A 17,028-nucleotide genomic window follows, 5' to 3' on the forward strand; every position below is an offset into this window, starting at 1 on the left:
GTTTCCCAGATTAACAGGATTTAGGTGGGAAGGCTATGACAGATACAGAGGTGGCAGTGGGAGTGACCCATGTAGCAGATGACACAATGAAGATGACTGGATGTGGAAGCTGTGGTATGTACATGATCCTGGAGGGGGCACCTGGTAAGAGTTTTGTCTGCATGAAGTGCCGTCTGATAGAGCTGATGGAGGAAAAGATCCGAGGTTTGGAGATGCAGGTGGAAAGTCTGGTAGAGTTTAGGAAGGGGTTTGAGCAGATTATGGAGCAAAGACATGAGGTATCTGAAGGAAAAGCTCAGACTTGCAGATGGAAGCAGGACTAGGGAATTCTGAGGGGAGACTGGGTGAGGAAAGTGGTCAGTGGAAGCATGTGACTAAAAGAACTAGGCAGAGGAAAAGACGGGCTAGTGAAGGAGAAATAGAGCTTAAGAATAGGTTTGCAGAGTTGGAAAATGAAGAAGGGGCTCAGCAGGTAGTCACTGAAGGTGACAGGGCAAGGAAGAAGAGAAGAGCGGTTAGTCCTATAGGAAAAGGGGAAGAGTTAATGGAAATTACACCAAATATGAGCCCCAGGAGGATACAGGATGGGTTAAAAAGGATTACAAGGGAGAATGGGAATAGAAAGAACTTGCAGCCAGAGGGAACAGGGGATAGACTGGAGAATAGCACCGTCACTAGGAAAAGGCAGGTCTATGTGATTGGGGACTCTTTACTGAGAAGACTAGATAGGCCTGTAACCAGAGCTGATCCAGAAAATAGGAGGGTGTGCTGTCTTCCAGGTGCTAAGATACGGGATGTAGACCTGAGGTTGAAAAGGATTCTAAAGGGAGCGGGAAAGAATCCCCTAATTATCCTTCATGTGGGAACAAATGATACGGCTAGATTCTCGCTGGAAAGTATTAAGGGAGACTATGCTAGGCTGGGGAGGACGCTTAAGGAAATTGAGGCTCAGGTGATCTTTAGTGGGATTCTGCCTGTTCCTAGAGAAGGGCAACAAAGGTGTGACAAGATTATGACTATCAATAGATGGCTTAGGCAGTGGTGCTATAAGGAGGGCTTTGGGATGTATGGCCACTGGGAGGCATTCATGGATAGAGGACAGTTCTCTCGGGATGGACTTCATCTGAGTAGGGAAGGAAATAGACTTCTAGGATGGAGGCTGTCACAACTGATTAAGAGAGCTTTAAACTAGGAATTTGGGGGAGATGGTTGGGAGATGTCCAGGTAATCTCCACGCCAGAATTTAGCATAGAGTGGAAAGAAAATGAAGTAAGAGAGGATACAGCTGTAGGTAGGAGGAAGGGCAGTGTAGATACAAGTTTAATAGGTTATACTGGTAGTAAAATAACCGTGCCTAATAGGGTACAGAATGTGAGTGAGGCCAAACAGCAAAAATTAAGATGTTTGTACACTAATGCAAGGAGCCTAGGTAACAAAATGGAGGAACTAGAGTTACTGGTGCAGGAAGTGAAACCAGATATTATAGGTATAACAGAGACCTGGTGGAATAGTAGTCATGACTGGGCTACAGGTATTGAAGGGTATGTGCTGTTTAGGAAAGACCGAAATAAAGGTAAAGGTGGTGGACTAGCACTGTATATCGATGATGAGATAGAATGTAAAGAAATAAGAAGCGATGAAATGGATATGACTGAGTCTGTCTGGGGAAAAATTAAATTGGGGAAGAAAACTATTAGAGCCTCCCCTGGGATAGTGCTTGGGGTGTGCTATAGACCGCCGGGATCTAATTTGGATATGGATAGAGCCCTTTTTAATGTTTTTAATAAAGTAAATACTAATGGAAACTGTGTGATCATGGGAGACTTTAACTTCCCAGATATAGACTGGAGGACGAGTGCTAGTAATAATAATAGGGCTCAGATTTTCCTAGATGCGATAGCTGATGGATTCCTTCAGCAAGTAGTTGCTGAACCGACTAGAGGGGATGCCATTTTAGATTTGGTTTTGGTGAGTAATGAGGACCTCATAGAGGAAATGGTTGTAGGGGATAATCTTGGCTCAAGTGATCATGAGCTAATTCAGTTCAAACTGAATGGAAGGATTAACAAAAATAAATCTGCAACTAGGGTTTTTGATTTCAAAAGGGCTGACTTTCAAAAATTAAGGAAATTAGTTAAGGAAGTGGATTGGACTGAAGAATTTATGGGTCTAAAGGTAGAGGAGGCCTGGGATTATTTTAAATTAAAGCTGCAGAAGCTATCGGAAGCCTGTATCCCAAGAAAGGGGAAAAAATTCATAGGCAGGAGTTGTAGACCAAGCTGGATGAGCAAGCATCTTAGAGAGGTAATTAAGAAAAAGCAGAAAGCATATAGGGAGTGGAAGAAGGGAGGGATCAGTAAGGAAAGCTACCTTATTGAGGTCAGAATATGTAGGGATAAAGTGAGACAGGCTAAAAGTCAAGTAGAGTTGGACCTTGCAAAGGGAATTAAAACCAATAGTAAAAGGTTCTATAGTCATATAAATAGGAAGAAAACAAAGAAAGAAGTGGGACCGCTAAAAACTGAGGATGGAGTGGAGGTCAAGGATAATCTAGGCATGGCCCAATATCTAAACAAATACTTTGCCTCAGTCTTTAATAAGACTAAAGGGGATCTTAGGGATAATGGTAGCATGATAAATGGGAATGAGGATATGGAGGTAGACATCACCATATCTGAGGTAGAAGCGAAACTCAAACAGCTTAATGGGACTAAATCGGGGGGCCCAGATAATCTTCATCCAAGAATATTAAAAGAATTGGCACAAGAAATTGCAAGCCCATTAGCAAGAATTTTTAATGAATCTGTAAACTCAGGGGTTGTACCGTATGATTGGAGAATTGCTAACATAGTTCCTATTTTTAAGAAAGGGAAAAAAAGTGATCCAAGTAATTATAGGCCTGTTAGTTTGACATCTGTAGTATGCAAGGTCTTGGAAAAAAATTTGAAGGAGAAGGTAGTTAAGGACATTGAAGTCAATGGTAAATGGGACAAAATACAACATGGTTTTACAAAAGGTAGATCGTGCCAAACCAACCTGATCTCCTTCTTTGAGAAAGTAACAGATTTTTTAGACAAAGGAAACGCAGTGGATCTAATTTACTTAGATTTTAGTAAGGCGTTTGATACTGTGCCACATGGGGAATTATTAGTTAAATTGGATAAGATGGGCATCAATAGGAAAATTGAAAGGTGGATAGGGAATTGGTTAAAGGGGAGACTACAACGGGTCCTACTGAAAGGTGAACTGTCAAGTTGGAGGGAGGTTACCAGTGGAGTTCCTCAAGGATCAGTTTTGGGACCAATCTTATTTAATCTTTTTATTACTGACCTGGGCACAAAAAGTGGGAGTGTGCTAATAAAGTTTGCAGATGATACAAAGCTGGGAGGTATTGCTAATTTAGAGAAGGACAGGGATACCCTACAGGAGGATCTGGATGACCTTGTAAACTGGAGTAATAGGAATAGGATGAAATTTAATAGTGAGAAGTGTAAGGTCATGCATTTAGGGATTAATAACAAGAATTTTAGTTATAAGCTAGGGACGCATCAACTAGAAGTAACGGAGGAGGAAAAGGACCTTGGAGTATTGGTTGATCATAGGATGACTATGAGCTGCCAATGTGATATGGCTGTGAAAAAAGCTAATGTCGTCTTGGGATGCATCAGGAGAGGTATTTCCAGTAGGGATAAGGAGGTTTTAGTACCGTTATATAAGGCACTGGTGAGACCTCACCTGGAATACTGTGTGCAGTTCTGGTCTCCCATGTTTAAGAAGGATGAATTCAAACTGGAACAGGTACAGAGAAGGGCTACTAGGATGATCCGAGGAATGGAAAACTTGTCTTATGAAAGGAGACTCAGGGAGCTTGGCTTGTTTAGCCTAACTAAAAGAAGGTTGAGGGGAGATATGATTGCTCTCTATAAATATATCAGAGGGATAAATACCAGAGAGGGAGAGGAATTATTTAAACTCAGTACCAATGTGGACACAAGAACAAATGGATATAAACTGGCCACTAGGAAATTTAGATTAGAAATTAGACGAAGGTTTCTAACCATCAGAGGAGTGAAGTTTTGGAATAGCCTTCCGAGGGAAGTAGTGGGGGCAAAAGATCTATCTTGCTTTAAGATTAAACTTGATAAGTTTATGGAGGAGATGGTATGATGGGATAACATGGTTTTGGTAATTAAATATTCATGGTAAATAGGCCCAATGGCCTGTGATGGGTTTTTAGATGGGGTAAGATCCAAGTTACCCGGGAAAGAATTTTCTGTAGTATCTGGCTGATGAATCTTGCCCATATGCTCAGGGTTTAGCTGATCGCCATATTTGGGGTCGGGAAGGAATTTTCCTCCAGGGCAGATTGGAAGGCCCTGGAGGTTTTTCGCCTTCCTCTGTAGCATGGGGCACGGGTCACTTGCTGGAGGATTCTCTGCTCCTTGAGGTCTTTAAACTACAATTTGAGGACTTCAATAGCACAGATATAGGTGTGAGGTTTTTTTGTAGGAGTGGTGGGTGAAATTCTGTGGCCTGCGTTGTGCAGGAGGTCAGACTAGATGATCATAATGGTCCCTTCTGACCTAAATATCTATGAATCTATGAATAAGACTGAAGGGTTGTTTATGCTGATAAGGACAACTTCTTGCTTTGAAGGGGAGGACTTAATAAAGAAGTGGAGGTGTTTTCAAATGATCTATGACTCATCTGGGATATGTTCTCAGATATGTAACTATATCATCTATGTCTAATTTTGAGAAAAGATGCTTGTGTAGTGTACTGAAGGATGCATGAACTCTTTGGAGCTGAAAGACAAGGAAGAGAAATTTCCCTTGAAGCAGTGGAATTGGTAAAGAATGACTGAACTGCATATCCTCTTATTTACCAAAAGTGTAACTTGAATAATTACACATTTAATAAACTTTTAAAGAAATACTTTAAATACTAGGGTTGTTTGATATACTTGAAGCATGCTTAACATTTTAGACATACAGTATATTACACTTCCATAAATGTACATGCTATTTGACAACTGAGTTACAGTAATTCATATTATTTCAGAATTTCAAGCTAAGTAATGTAGCAAAATTTGCAACAAATTGGCACATAAGGTCAGGGAGAACTTTTGACTTCTTTATAGTGTAAATGTATATTTTTCATGTAGAACAGAATGTACCATTTTTAAAAGATGAATACTTTTCCCCCCCCTCATGTTAGTCAATGATCTTCACTTCTACATTTGCTGAATGAATTAAAAATAAAAAAAAAGACAGAGGTATACACAGAAAAGAAGTGCAGAACCAATGTCTTAGCTTAAAAGTGGTATGCAAAAAACCAATTTAAGTGGTACATTATGTTTTTATGAAGTGGGACCAAAGTCGCTGATTGTCTACTGTAACAAAGGCTTGGAAAGATAGGAATTCTATAAAAACATTCTTCCATGAATAGTGCTCATTCCCAGCTTATGCTTAAATAAATTTGTTAGTCTCTAAGGTGCCACAAATACTCCTGTTCTTATTCCCAGAAAAGATTTTCAATGGAGTTAAAGTTTTCACATTAATACTATGGGTTTTGAATTTTCTTGTTATATCTGGCCTATAAAAGGTAATTATGGGGTTGAGAAAAAGATCATAATTTTTAAAAATACTGCAATGATGGACAAAATTATTGTAAGTTGTGTGAATGTTATATATAGGTATCATGGTGACATTTCAATGTAGTATTTTCCATTTTCTTGCAGATGCTGTTCAAAAAGGATGGTTAGATGAAAAGGACTGTTAAGCTAGCTGCAGTGGACCAAGAGTGTGAGTACCAACCTCAGGGCAGACTGTTAAGATGCAGGGCGCAGACTGCAAATAAGTTGTGAGATCTATACTTAGATTTCACCAACCAACCATCAAGTGTTAACTCCTGAAGCAAGATAACTGCCTTAACATGGAGTCATAGTCTCCTTGGGTACTCTGGTCCATCTTGCCACCCAGGCATGCTGGCTTTTTTGATAGATGGTCCCTTACACCAAAAAAAATATCACAACGATATTCAGGTTACTCCGAATCTCAAAGGAATGGTCACTTATACAAAGACAACACTTGTAGCCAATCCTGTAATAAACTGGGTCATATGCCCTGTCTACAAGTAAACTTCCATTGAACCCAATGGGGATTCCACAGGTAAAATTATTACAGGGTTCAGACCCTGAACTTGGCTTTATAATAGCCTTTCCCTTATCTTTATCTCAAACCAAGTACCAGCAGTATGCACCTAAATGTTAACCAGCAACATAGGTAATTCTGCAAAGGTAATATAGGATAGATTTCAGTCATGAAAACATATCAGATAATTTCAGTAGTATGCTCCATCTGTTTTGTGCTACTCTAATGATGCAAAGCAGCTGTAAACCTGGCTTAACCAGCCATATAAGCCAGGTTTACGGCTCTATTGCATCACTGGAATGGTGCAAAGGAACCAAAGAGTACTAGTGAATTTAGCAAGTATATCAAATGCACTTACTCACAGGCGTATAGTCTTTAAGATTATTGGGGTATCATAAAGTAAGTTTCCATTCACAATTGCATCATAAATACTTATTACAGAAGATGATTGCTAGATTTAGTTACATTTATTACATTATCTTCTCATAAAATGGATTATAAAAGCACATTAGAGCATCCTTAGAGGATGGCAATTATGAAAAGTTGTAATAAAGCACGTTGTCCTGTGCACATTTTCTTAAAACAATGTATGTGCCCAGAGTACTTAATGCATTACTTTAAATTATGCAGCCTACTATAGAATGCCATGTAATTTGATAAATATAAAGAATTATGTATACCAAACTGCACATACAGTATAAGTAATTTCCCTAAGGAGAAATGGCGACATAATAAACCTTAAGAGCTCAGCTCAAGTGATTTGTTAATGTCACCAGTACTTCCAAATTGAATTACAGGTTCTTATAAACACTACTAGTGACATGCAGTTTTTATAATATAGTATAATATCATGTTTTCACACAGCATGTATTATATTTTTTATAAGAGAATGTCATTCTCCTTTGCCATTCTCCCAAACTGTTCTTCTTTCTTCTTTTCCTCTCCAACTGATCATCATAATTTCTCTTCCCATTTTCAGTGGCTGCTCCTCCTGTTTCTTGTCCCCCAGCTCTCTATTTACATTCACTCATCCTCTCTAAATGAATCTATTTAATCCACCCCACTCACTGTGGTGAATCATTTGACCTAGCGCTTGAATCTGCAGGAACAAATGAAGGTTGTGAAAAAGCAGCATTGAGTTACTGATAGGACTACTGAGCATGATCCTTTGTTGCTTGCAAGGCACTGTGGGTGTAAAAAAAACTTAACCTAGCATGAGGCCTATGTTTCCCAAACAGGCCTTTATTGTCTCACCAGGATGACAAAAAAGTTTAATTCTGGTAATCTGTTCTCCAAGGCATTTCATCTCTTCCCCTCCATTTTCCTTTGATTTTGCTGGATGCCACTGCAAATTTTCCTCACTTCAAGACTTAAAAGAAGTGAGACCCCCTGTCCCCAGGAGTTTACATTATTTATAACCATTAAGCACCTTTTTATTTACCAGTCACCAAACCTACATGTTCTAGGAGGAGGGGTACAGAACTTAAGCCACCCAGACATCTTTCTTTCTTGTGAATCCATCTTTACTGTCCTCTTTCCACTCCAGAGACACATCAGAGCTTATCTTGAACTACTAAAAACTATTTTATAAGTGCCCTAGGTTAAGGCATCAAACAATGCCTTTGAAATGAAACTCTATTTGAAATGAAACTGTTAGGTGCTTATTGAAATATTTTGGCTGCCTACATTTTTCCATTTTCGCAGATAAAAGAATTTATTCAAGAGATGTCTAGGCATCTTCAGGGGCCAAAAGGTTTATTATTTGAATCATCTGTGGAAGTTGGATGGTAATGTAGAGCATTACCTCTGGGTAGCACATTTTAAACAATCCAGTCAGGAAGTAAAATTGATTCAAAACACGTGTATCTACTAAATCTAGTCACTAAATAATTATTTTTATTGTGGATGGGTTTTCTTTATAGTCTTTATTTAAATTTTGTAAAGCGTCCTTGAATCCTTGATGACAGAACTAATGCTACTTATGGTAAAAAAGAATTTTTCAAACAAAATCTTGACACTTTTTCCTATCTAGTTAGCGTAAATGTCAACTTGATAGGCATATTAAAATGTAATATGATTTCATCATTTTTTCCCCCTCACTGATTGCTTTTTCATCTCACCACTGCCAGTGTTTTGATGGATATTGTAAGATGTGGTTATTTTATTTTCTTGCTTGGATTTCCAAATTTGGATATGCTGGCAGCACCACAGATGTCAACTGAATTTCAAACAAGATCAAAAGCTCAGTGGTACTTATTATAGGTTAAAAATATTTTTCATTTTAAAAAAGTTTGTGTGTAGAATATTCCGAAGTTTAAATAAATTTTATATTTTTGTATGTGCTGCACAATATTTCTTAATATTCTGTCCCCATTCTGCAAGGTAATTAAGTGTGTACATACCTTTTTAAGCACTGTGGCAGAGCTCCAACCTTGTCCGCATGAGTCCCACGCTTCCAGGTGGTTTATGCTAGCCTCAGAGGCTCACTGTGACCCTCCAAGTAGCCCTTCTCTCTCTGGGGCCAGGGTACAGTTCACTGAGCCCTTTTCATCATAAGCCAGCAAGGAGGTTGGTGAGAGAACTCTACAGTCTGTTGTCCCTACAGGCTTATTCCAGAACAGTTTAGCCTCCTGTCCTGACAGGGGCCTGTCTTCCCTTCCCAGGAGGTGTTTCTGTACTGGCGGGTTGGGGAGAACCTGGGCTCACCCTCTACTCCGGGTTCTGGCTCAGGGACCCTAATGGCAGCAGCTGTTGACAGCCGACCTTTCACTGTCAGAGTTGCTACATTTCCCTGGGCCACTTCCCCAAAGCTCTCGGACTTCTCTCAACACCGTCTTCACCCATACCTTAGGGCTCCCTTTCCAGTGGCTTGAGGGTGTCTTCATTCTTCAGCCCCACTTCCTCTCCCCTTTGCCTGGCTGGAGTGAGCCCTTTTATAGTATCAGAGGGGCCTTAGAGTCAGGTGTTCACATTAGCTTAACAGCCTCACCTGACTCTTTGCAGGTTAATTGAATTCAGGTATTCTCATTAGCCTAAGGGCTTCAACTGACTCTTTGCAGGTTAACTGGAGTTATGTGTCCACCCCAGCCTGGAGCACCCCCTGCTATGGTCAGTCAGGGAACAGAAAACTGCTTATCCAGTGGCCAGTATATTTGCCTTCTGCTGTACCCAACTGGTGGGCGAGCTTTGCCCGCCCACTTCCTGGATCCCAATAGGGCTGTACCCAACTGGCTTGGGTCTATCACAGCACATTTATTTCAATGGGTCTTGTCATGTTCTTAAAGATAGACACTTGTTTAAACACCTTGCAAAATCATAGCCACTGCACTAAATATTCCAGTATAAACTACGTGTAGACTTCCTCAACATAAAGACACAAAGATTGACCTTATCTACCAAGACATCCATTGAAGTTGAAACTTGGCCAGTCCCAAGACTAATGATTGCTTCCTATACAAAGAAATTCTTGCAAACATGATCACTATCCTACAGCAAAACACTAGTTTTGGGTCACAAAAAACAAACTCACTTGACCTGAGGGATAAATATAGTGGAATATATTTTTAAAGATATTCCTGCATTGCTCTACACAGAAATATCTGGAACAGATCTGCGCATAGCGGTGACACAGTCACACAACCCACCTCTATTAACATACATAAATGAGTCCTCAACTATCAGAGAGACAAGGTGGGTGAAGTAATATATTTGATTGGACCAACTTCTGTTGGTGAGAGACAAGCTTTAAGCTCAAAAGCGTGTCTGACTCACGAACAGAAGTTGGTCCAATAAAAGATATTACCTCACCCATCTTGTATCTAATATCCTGGGACCAACTCATGTATAACACTGCTTTAAAAATCCTCAGATAACAAGCTATTATTTTAAGGTTTACCTGGCCTGGCATCAGGTGATGTGATACTTCAGTTTCACCTCACATTCTTCAGTTTTCTTTCATATCCCAGATCCAGACTCCTCATGTGATCTCAGCCTCCTGCCCACTACCCTTCATCTCCCATGTCACATTATCCCTCCACACACCAGATTCCTTGTCTCAATCCATTACACCTCCTATCTGCCTCCAGGTCCACTTCTCATTCCCTATGCATTCAACTCATATTTCCTCCTTCACATTGCCTGTACAGGAGCACTGAGAGCTTGAGACAAAACACCTCCCAGTTTCGGTTCATGTGTCCTGTGTCACGGTGGCCCACAACAGACAGGAGCATCAATTGCAGGGAGAATCCTGTGTAGCCCAGGCTGGAGCCAGTTCAGTGCAGGTGGAATCTTGGGAGAATTTAGCTCCTGGACTAACAAGTCTCTATTGAGCATCTCAAACAGAGATTTTAAAAACCATATAATTTGGCCATTGTGGGACACTTTCATGGAAGCAACAAATGGCTCACCCTGGTGCAAAGGCAACCTCTGGCAAAATGCATGTGGAGTGTCTCAAAAAAAAATGGTTGTAAGAATTTACCATGGAGAGAATAATGTCTTTTCCTCTAGTCTCATTCTCAGGAACAGCTGGACTATTTTTGTGGAAATAAAATAATTAAAAATAAAAATCAGTTGGAGACAGACACCCAGCATGGAAAATTACATGGTGGAAAAGTTTGGTAAAGTTATGACCAACTGCAAACAGGGTCTCATAGTTGGGTGTCAGAAAAACAAGTGTAGGCAGTGCTACCTGTTCTGTCTCTAATAAGGATAATGGATAATAGACACACATCCAAAATCACAGCAAAGTCTCTATATTAACATTGAATAACACAATAAAAATAAAAATACAATAAGACTTTCTTCAGCCTACACAAATTAAGGAAAGTCTTTAACCTAGATAAGTAGTGGACAGACTATAATGAAACAGAAAATGTAAACACAGGTAGTAGACATGTTTCTCAATAAAACAAATAATGGGGCTGGACCAAGGAAACGGTGCAGAATTCATAGAGCAAAATCTTAATTGTCTTCTACAGTTATATTACAAGATGTTCAAGAGAGCTTACTATAATAGATGGCTTGCAAAAATCCAAGATGGCTTAATTTAAAATGGAAGACTAGTGCTGTGTATAAAAGGGAATGCTAGTGTAACAATCAATTCTTCGGTCTTCCTTCATCACGTAATTTGAAATCACAATGTATCCAACAACCTGACTACTTTTGTTATTTTCTTACCAAATTAGTCTTATTTAAAATGATAAATTAGATTTATAGGGAAAGAATAGAAAACTATACAGGTATACTAACTACAACTTTATCATAGTTTTTTGAACATTTTTGCACATAGTCCTCATGCAACATTTTTAACAGCAGTGTATTTACTGACAAAATGTAGTATTTCAGCAGGGATAATTTTATTGCTTCCTTTCTAGGAGGCATCGCTCTATATTTTGTCACGTGGGGTGTTAGCTGAAGAGCAATTTCTTTTTACTTTACATTTTATTTCAAGCCTATTCACTTTTTCCAAAACTCTCTCTCAAAGTTTATATATATTTTCAACAAGCGTACAATGGTCCACTGAATGCAGACTGATCGGTGAGGTATCAAAGCAATGTGGTTTCTGTTCAACCTCATTTATGCTTGAGCAACTTGTGACGGGGGGTCCAGACTGAATATTTACAGATACATATTTATAATCTTTGAGACCTTTTAGTTTAAAAAAATGAAATGGGTTGAAACAAAATGTAGAGTGCAACAAATAGCTCTGCAGCTGACTTCTGCGACCAAAATATACTGTGCTACCTAGTAAAGGAGATAATAAAATGCTGTCCATTTAAATACTACATTTTGTCAGTCAGTTCAGTGTTCTTTAAATTGTTGTAATAAAAACATAGTAGGAAAGCACAGATGCAATTTTATTTTAAATTTTTCTATATATGTATTTAGTGTTTATAAAAGTTGCACAATTCATAACTCAGACTTTATGTCATGGGAACACCATGGAAAAAAGTAGTTCAAGCCGCCTTACCACTGGGCCTGAACCCTTTCAGGGATACAACTTGTAGAATACAGAAGCATGAACTTCAGAAAGCATTGAAATTCGGTGTGAATAAAGGCCACAAAGTTTGCTTCTTTGAACATAATGCTCTTCAAGTATATTGAAAATGCCAAAATCTGACAAGAACGATCTTTTCTGGGAGTTACCTCTTCTGGTGTGTCTGGAAACCCATTTCCTGTATTTTGACACTGATAGTAGCTGTGTCTGGGATAAAAAGTGCAGTGGAATTATATGCTGACAATAACCTATCTCTGATCTGCCTACCCATTGGCTTCCATAAGACTACTCAGAAGAAGAGGGCACTAATCATTGTGATTATGAGTGGTAGAATCAGGCACTAACATTATAAATCAATTTCTATTATAATCCCATTTTGCAGTCCACCCACTCACCTTTAAAATGTATGAATACAGGAATGTCTATTTCAGAATTAGTAGCATCGATTTAGGAACAGTATTTTGGACACTGGATTCCTAAACTATGATACCAGTGTTTTTAAATTTTATACAATTTTTTTCTTTTTGTAGGAAAATTATAGAAAGAAGGAGAGAGATAAAATTTTGAAGTTTACTTTAGTGGACATATCTAATTGAAATCCAGAACTAAAGCTTAGTGATTACATTCATTTTAAACGTTAACACATTTTTAATCAGCAATGTGAATCCAATGGGCTTGAAAATGGGGCGTGAAATGGCAGCTGGACACATAACCATTTATTTAGGAAAGCTAAATACCAAACAATAAATTTCTAGCTTTCCTCTCTCTGCCCCCCAGATACGATTTGGAAACCACATGGTTTTCTATAGTGACATATAGTGACACATTCTGTGCTAAATGACTAGGGCATGCTGTCTTAAACAAGGGTTTGTTTTCCAGCAGAAAACTAGTATTAATCATTTCATGGTGAAGAATATACCAGGAAAGTCTCATTCACCACTACTGCAGTGAAACCATATGTACTTGCTACAGCACAATTGCATGATCTATCTGGCATTTTTGAGAATGTGGCTAGGAGGGCTGGTGCATTGTGTAGCAGGAATTAAGAGGTTAATAGAGCTGCTAACATCTCTGTTGATGGAGGCTTTATCCTCGCAGAGCTGTAGCATTCCCACAATATTTGAATAGTTAGTATAATTTATAGAGCTGTCGAGTAATCACAGTTAACGCATGTGATTAACTCAAAAAATTAATCACGATTAATCGCACTGTTAAACAATAGAATACCAGTTGAAATGTATTAAATATTTTTGGATGTTTTTCTACATTTTCAAATATCTATTTCAATTCCAACACAGAATACAAAGTGTACAGTGCTCACTTTATATTAGTTTTTATTACAAATTTTGTAATGTAAAAATGAAAAATAGTATTTTTCAATTCACCTTATACAAGTACTGTGGTGCAATCTCCTTATCATGAAAGTGTAATTTACAAATGCATTTTGTAAATTACAAATGTACATACAAATGTAGTTATGTATTTTTTAGTTACATAACTGCACTCAGAAACAAAGCAATGTAAAACTTTAGAGTCTACAAGTCTACTCAGTCCTACATCTTGTACATCCTGGAAAAATCATAGAGCAGGTCCTCAAGGAATCAATTCTGAAGCACTTAGAGGAGAGGAAAGTGATCAGGAACAGTCAGCATGGATTCACCAAGGGCAAGTCATGCCTGACTAATCTAATTGCCTTCTATGATGAGATAACTGGCTCTGTGGATGAGGGGAAAGCAGTGGACGTGTTGTTCCTTGACTTTAGCAAAGCTTTTGACACGGTCTCCCACAGTATTCTTGCCAGCAAGTTAAAGTAGTATGGGCTGGATGAATGGACTATAAGGTGGATAGAAAGGTGGCTAGATTGTCGGGCTCAACGGGTAGTGATCAATGGCTCCATGTCTAGTTGGCAGCCGGTATCAAGTGGACTGCCCCAAGGGTCGGTCCTGGGGCCGGTTTTGTTCAATATCTTCATAAATGTTCTGGAGGATGGTGTGGATTGTACCCTCAGCAAGTTTGCAGATGACACTAAACTGGGAGGAAAGTTAGATATGCTGGAGGCATAGGATACAGAGGGCCCTAGACAAATTAGAGGATTGGGCCAAAAGAAATCTGATGAGGTTCAACAAGGACAAGTGCAGAGTCCTGCAGTTAGGACGGAAGAATCCCATGCACCGCTACAGACTAAGGACCGAATGGCTTGGCAGCAGTTCTGCAGAAAAGGACCTAGGGGTTACAGTGGACAAGAAGCTGGATATGAGTCAGTGTGCTCTTGTTGCCAAGAAGGCCAATGGCATTTTGGGATGTATATGTAAGGGCATTGCCAGCAGATCGAGGGACGTGATTGTTCCCGTCTATTCGACATTGGTGAGGCCTCATCTGCAGTACTGTGTCCAGTTTTGGGCCCCACACTACAAGAAGGATGTGGAAAAATTGGAAAGAGTCCAGCGGAGGGCAACAAAAATGATTAGGGGACTGGAACACATGACTTAGGAGGAGAGGCTGAGGGAACTGGGATTGTTTAGTCTGCAGAAGAGAAGACTGAGGAGGGATTTGATAGCTGCTTTCAACTACCTGAAAGGGGGTTCCAAAGAGGATGGATCTAGACTGTTCTCAGTGGTACCAGATGACAGAACAAGGAATAATGGTCTCAAGTTGCAGTGGGGGAGGTTTAGGTTGGATATTAGGGAAAACTTTTTCACAAGGAGGGTGGTGAAACACTGGAATGCATTACCTAGGGAGGTGGTGGAATCTCCTTCCTTAGAAGTTTTTAAGGTCAGGCTTGACAACGCCCTGGCTGGGATGATTTAGTTGGGGATTGGTCCTGCTTTGAGCAGGGGGTTGGACTAGATGACCTCTTGACGTCCCTTCCAACCTGATATTCTATGATTCTATGTTCTGCCACTCACTAAGACAAACAAGTTTGTTTATATTTACGTGAGATAATGCTGCCTACTTCTTAATTACAATGTCACCTGAAAGTGAGAACAGGAGTTCGTATGGCACTGTTGGCAAGATATGTATGTGCCAGATGAGCTAAAGAGTCATATGTCTCTCCATGATTCAAGATACCAATGTGAAATTTCTAAAGATAGCTACAGCACTTGACCCAAGATTTAAGAATCTGAATTGGCTTCCAAAATCTGAGAGGGATGAGGAGTGGAGCATGCTTTCAGAAGTTTTAAAAGAGCAACACAGAACCCAACCACCAAAAAAGAAAGTTAACCTTCTGCTGGTGGCATCTGACTCAGATGAATGAAATGAACATGCATCAGCCCTCACTGCTTTGGATCATTATCGAGCAGAACCCATCATCAGCATGGACGCATGTCCTCTGGAATGGTGGTTGAAGCATCAAGGGACATATGAATCTTTAGTGCCAATATATTGGTTTTATTCAGGATAGAATCCCTTTTTAGGAAAGCACAAAAGCGCATGTTTAAATCCTACTGCAAATAAGCATACTCTTAAATACTTTGATGAATAGGGCTGGATTTAAGCATGTGTTTTCCTCAATCAGGGCAACTGTTTGTATCTGTTCTAAAAATCGATTGTACAGGCTGTTCCATAGACCAGTATTTGGGCTCCATTTAAAGGTGTCTGATAGTGCATGAAGCACATTTCTCAAAAAGGATAATTTAAGTGAAGAGTCTTGAGTGGCCTCTGTAATGGAGAGATTATGCTCAGCTACAATTTTACAGTGTCTGTCCAGCTTTTAAGACCCCAGTAGGATGCACTTCTCCTCATAAGACCAAGCACATGAGTTAACTCTTTATAGAGTGGTTACTGCTATTAGCAGTTGCCCCGTTGTATTATGTAGGATTCTTAACTGCATACACAGTATAAACAAATTGCATAACTTTATTTAAGGGTTGCCATTTGCCAATTGTGTAAAAATATAATTAATTGTCAGTAGTGATTTAGGATTTCAATGGGGATTGTCAGCTTCAATGGAGCTATGTTGATTTACAACATCTGAGGATCTGGCCCATAATATTTAGGTACTGAGGAACTAAGAAGGCATACTAATGTTTACATTTTGACATACAAATGTTTTTTGTCATGGTAACAGTCCACTGTTCAGAATTTTCTCCCTTTGTGTGTAAGAGTTAGGCAAAGGAAGGTTATTTTTTCACAAAATTTTACAGGGAAAACAAAATCTCCTTCCATTTTGGCTGCTTTTGCATTCCCAAAAGGTCATTGTTCACCCACATTTGAGTTCAGTGGCTACTTCAAGCTAAGAATCTTGGATGAATTTAATTTCCAATACAACTTTTTTTTTTATACCTGGAATTAGGTGAATATAGGAATAGAACAATTGTGAACATTTCATTTTCTTCTATTCATGTTTAAGTATTTTCATAAATATACAGGTATTTTACTGTGGAGTGCTTAAACTTAATTGCCTCTATTTTTCGTAATTTTTTTCTTTTTTACAACTGAATATGTAAAAGTTCAAACTTTTTTGTGAGAATTCCATTTTGATGGGGTGTTTTCATCCTTTCATCAGCAGAAATGTCCACAAGGTACACTTGATTACAGGATGACAAAGCACAGAGTGTATTAGCTCATTTAAATTATACAAAAACCTAAGATGCCCAAGAAGTAAGTGACAGCCGTATAAAGACCAAAGTCTTAATATGAAAAGTAGAAATCTATCTTACTTCACATGCAGTATCCAACTTGGATGTCAACAGATGGTTTCAAATTGTAGCAAAGGTTGAAATTTTATTGATATTTGAAACACAGCAGTCTTTAACATCAGGTGTCCCCTCATGGGAGCTGATAGCTAATTTCAGCAATGGATTCACAAAACTGTGTAGGTATCCCCCCATTTGTAAAAATGGGAATAACTTAATCCACAAAGGATGCACATTAGAAATG

Source organism: Chelonia mydas, chromosome 1 (genome assembly GCF_015237465.2).
Source record: "Chelonia mydas isolate rCheMyd1 chromosome 1, rCheMyd1.pri.v2, whole genome shotgun sequence".
Lineage (NCBI taxonomy): Eukaryota > Metazoa > Chordata > Testudines > Cheloniidae > Chelonia > Chelonia mydas.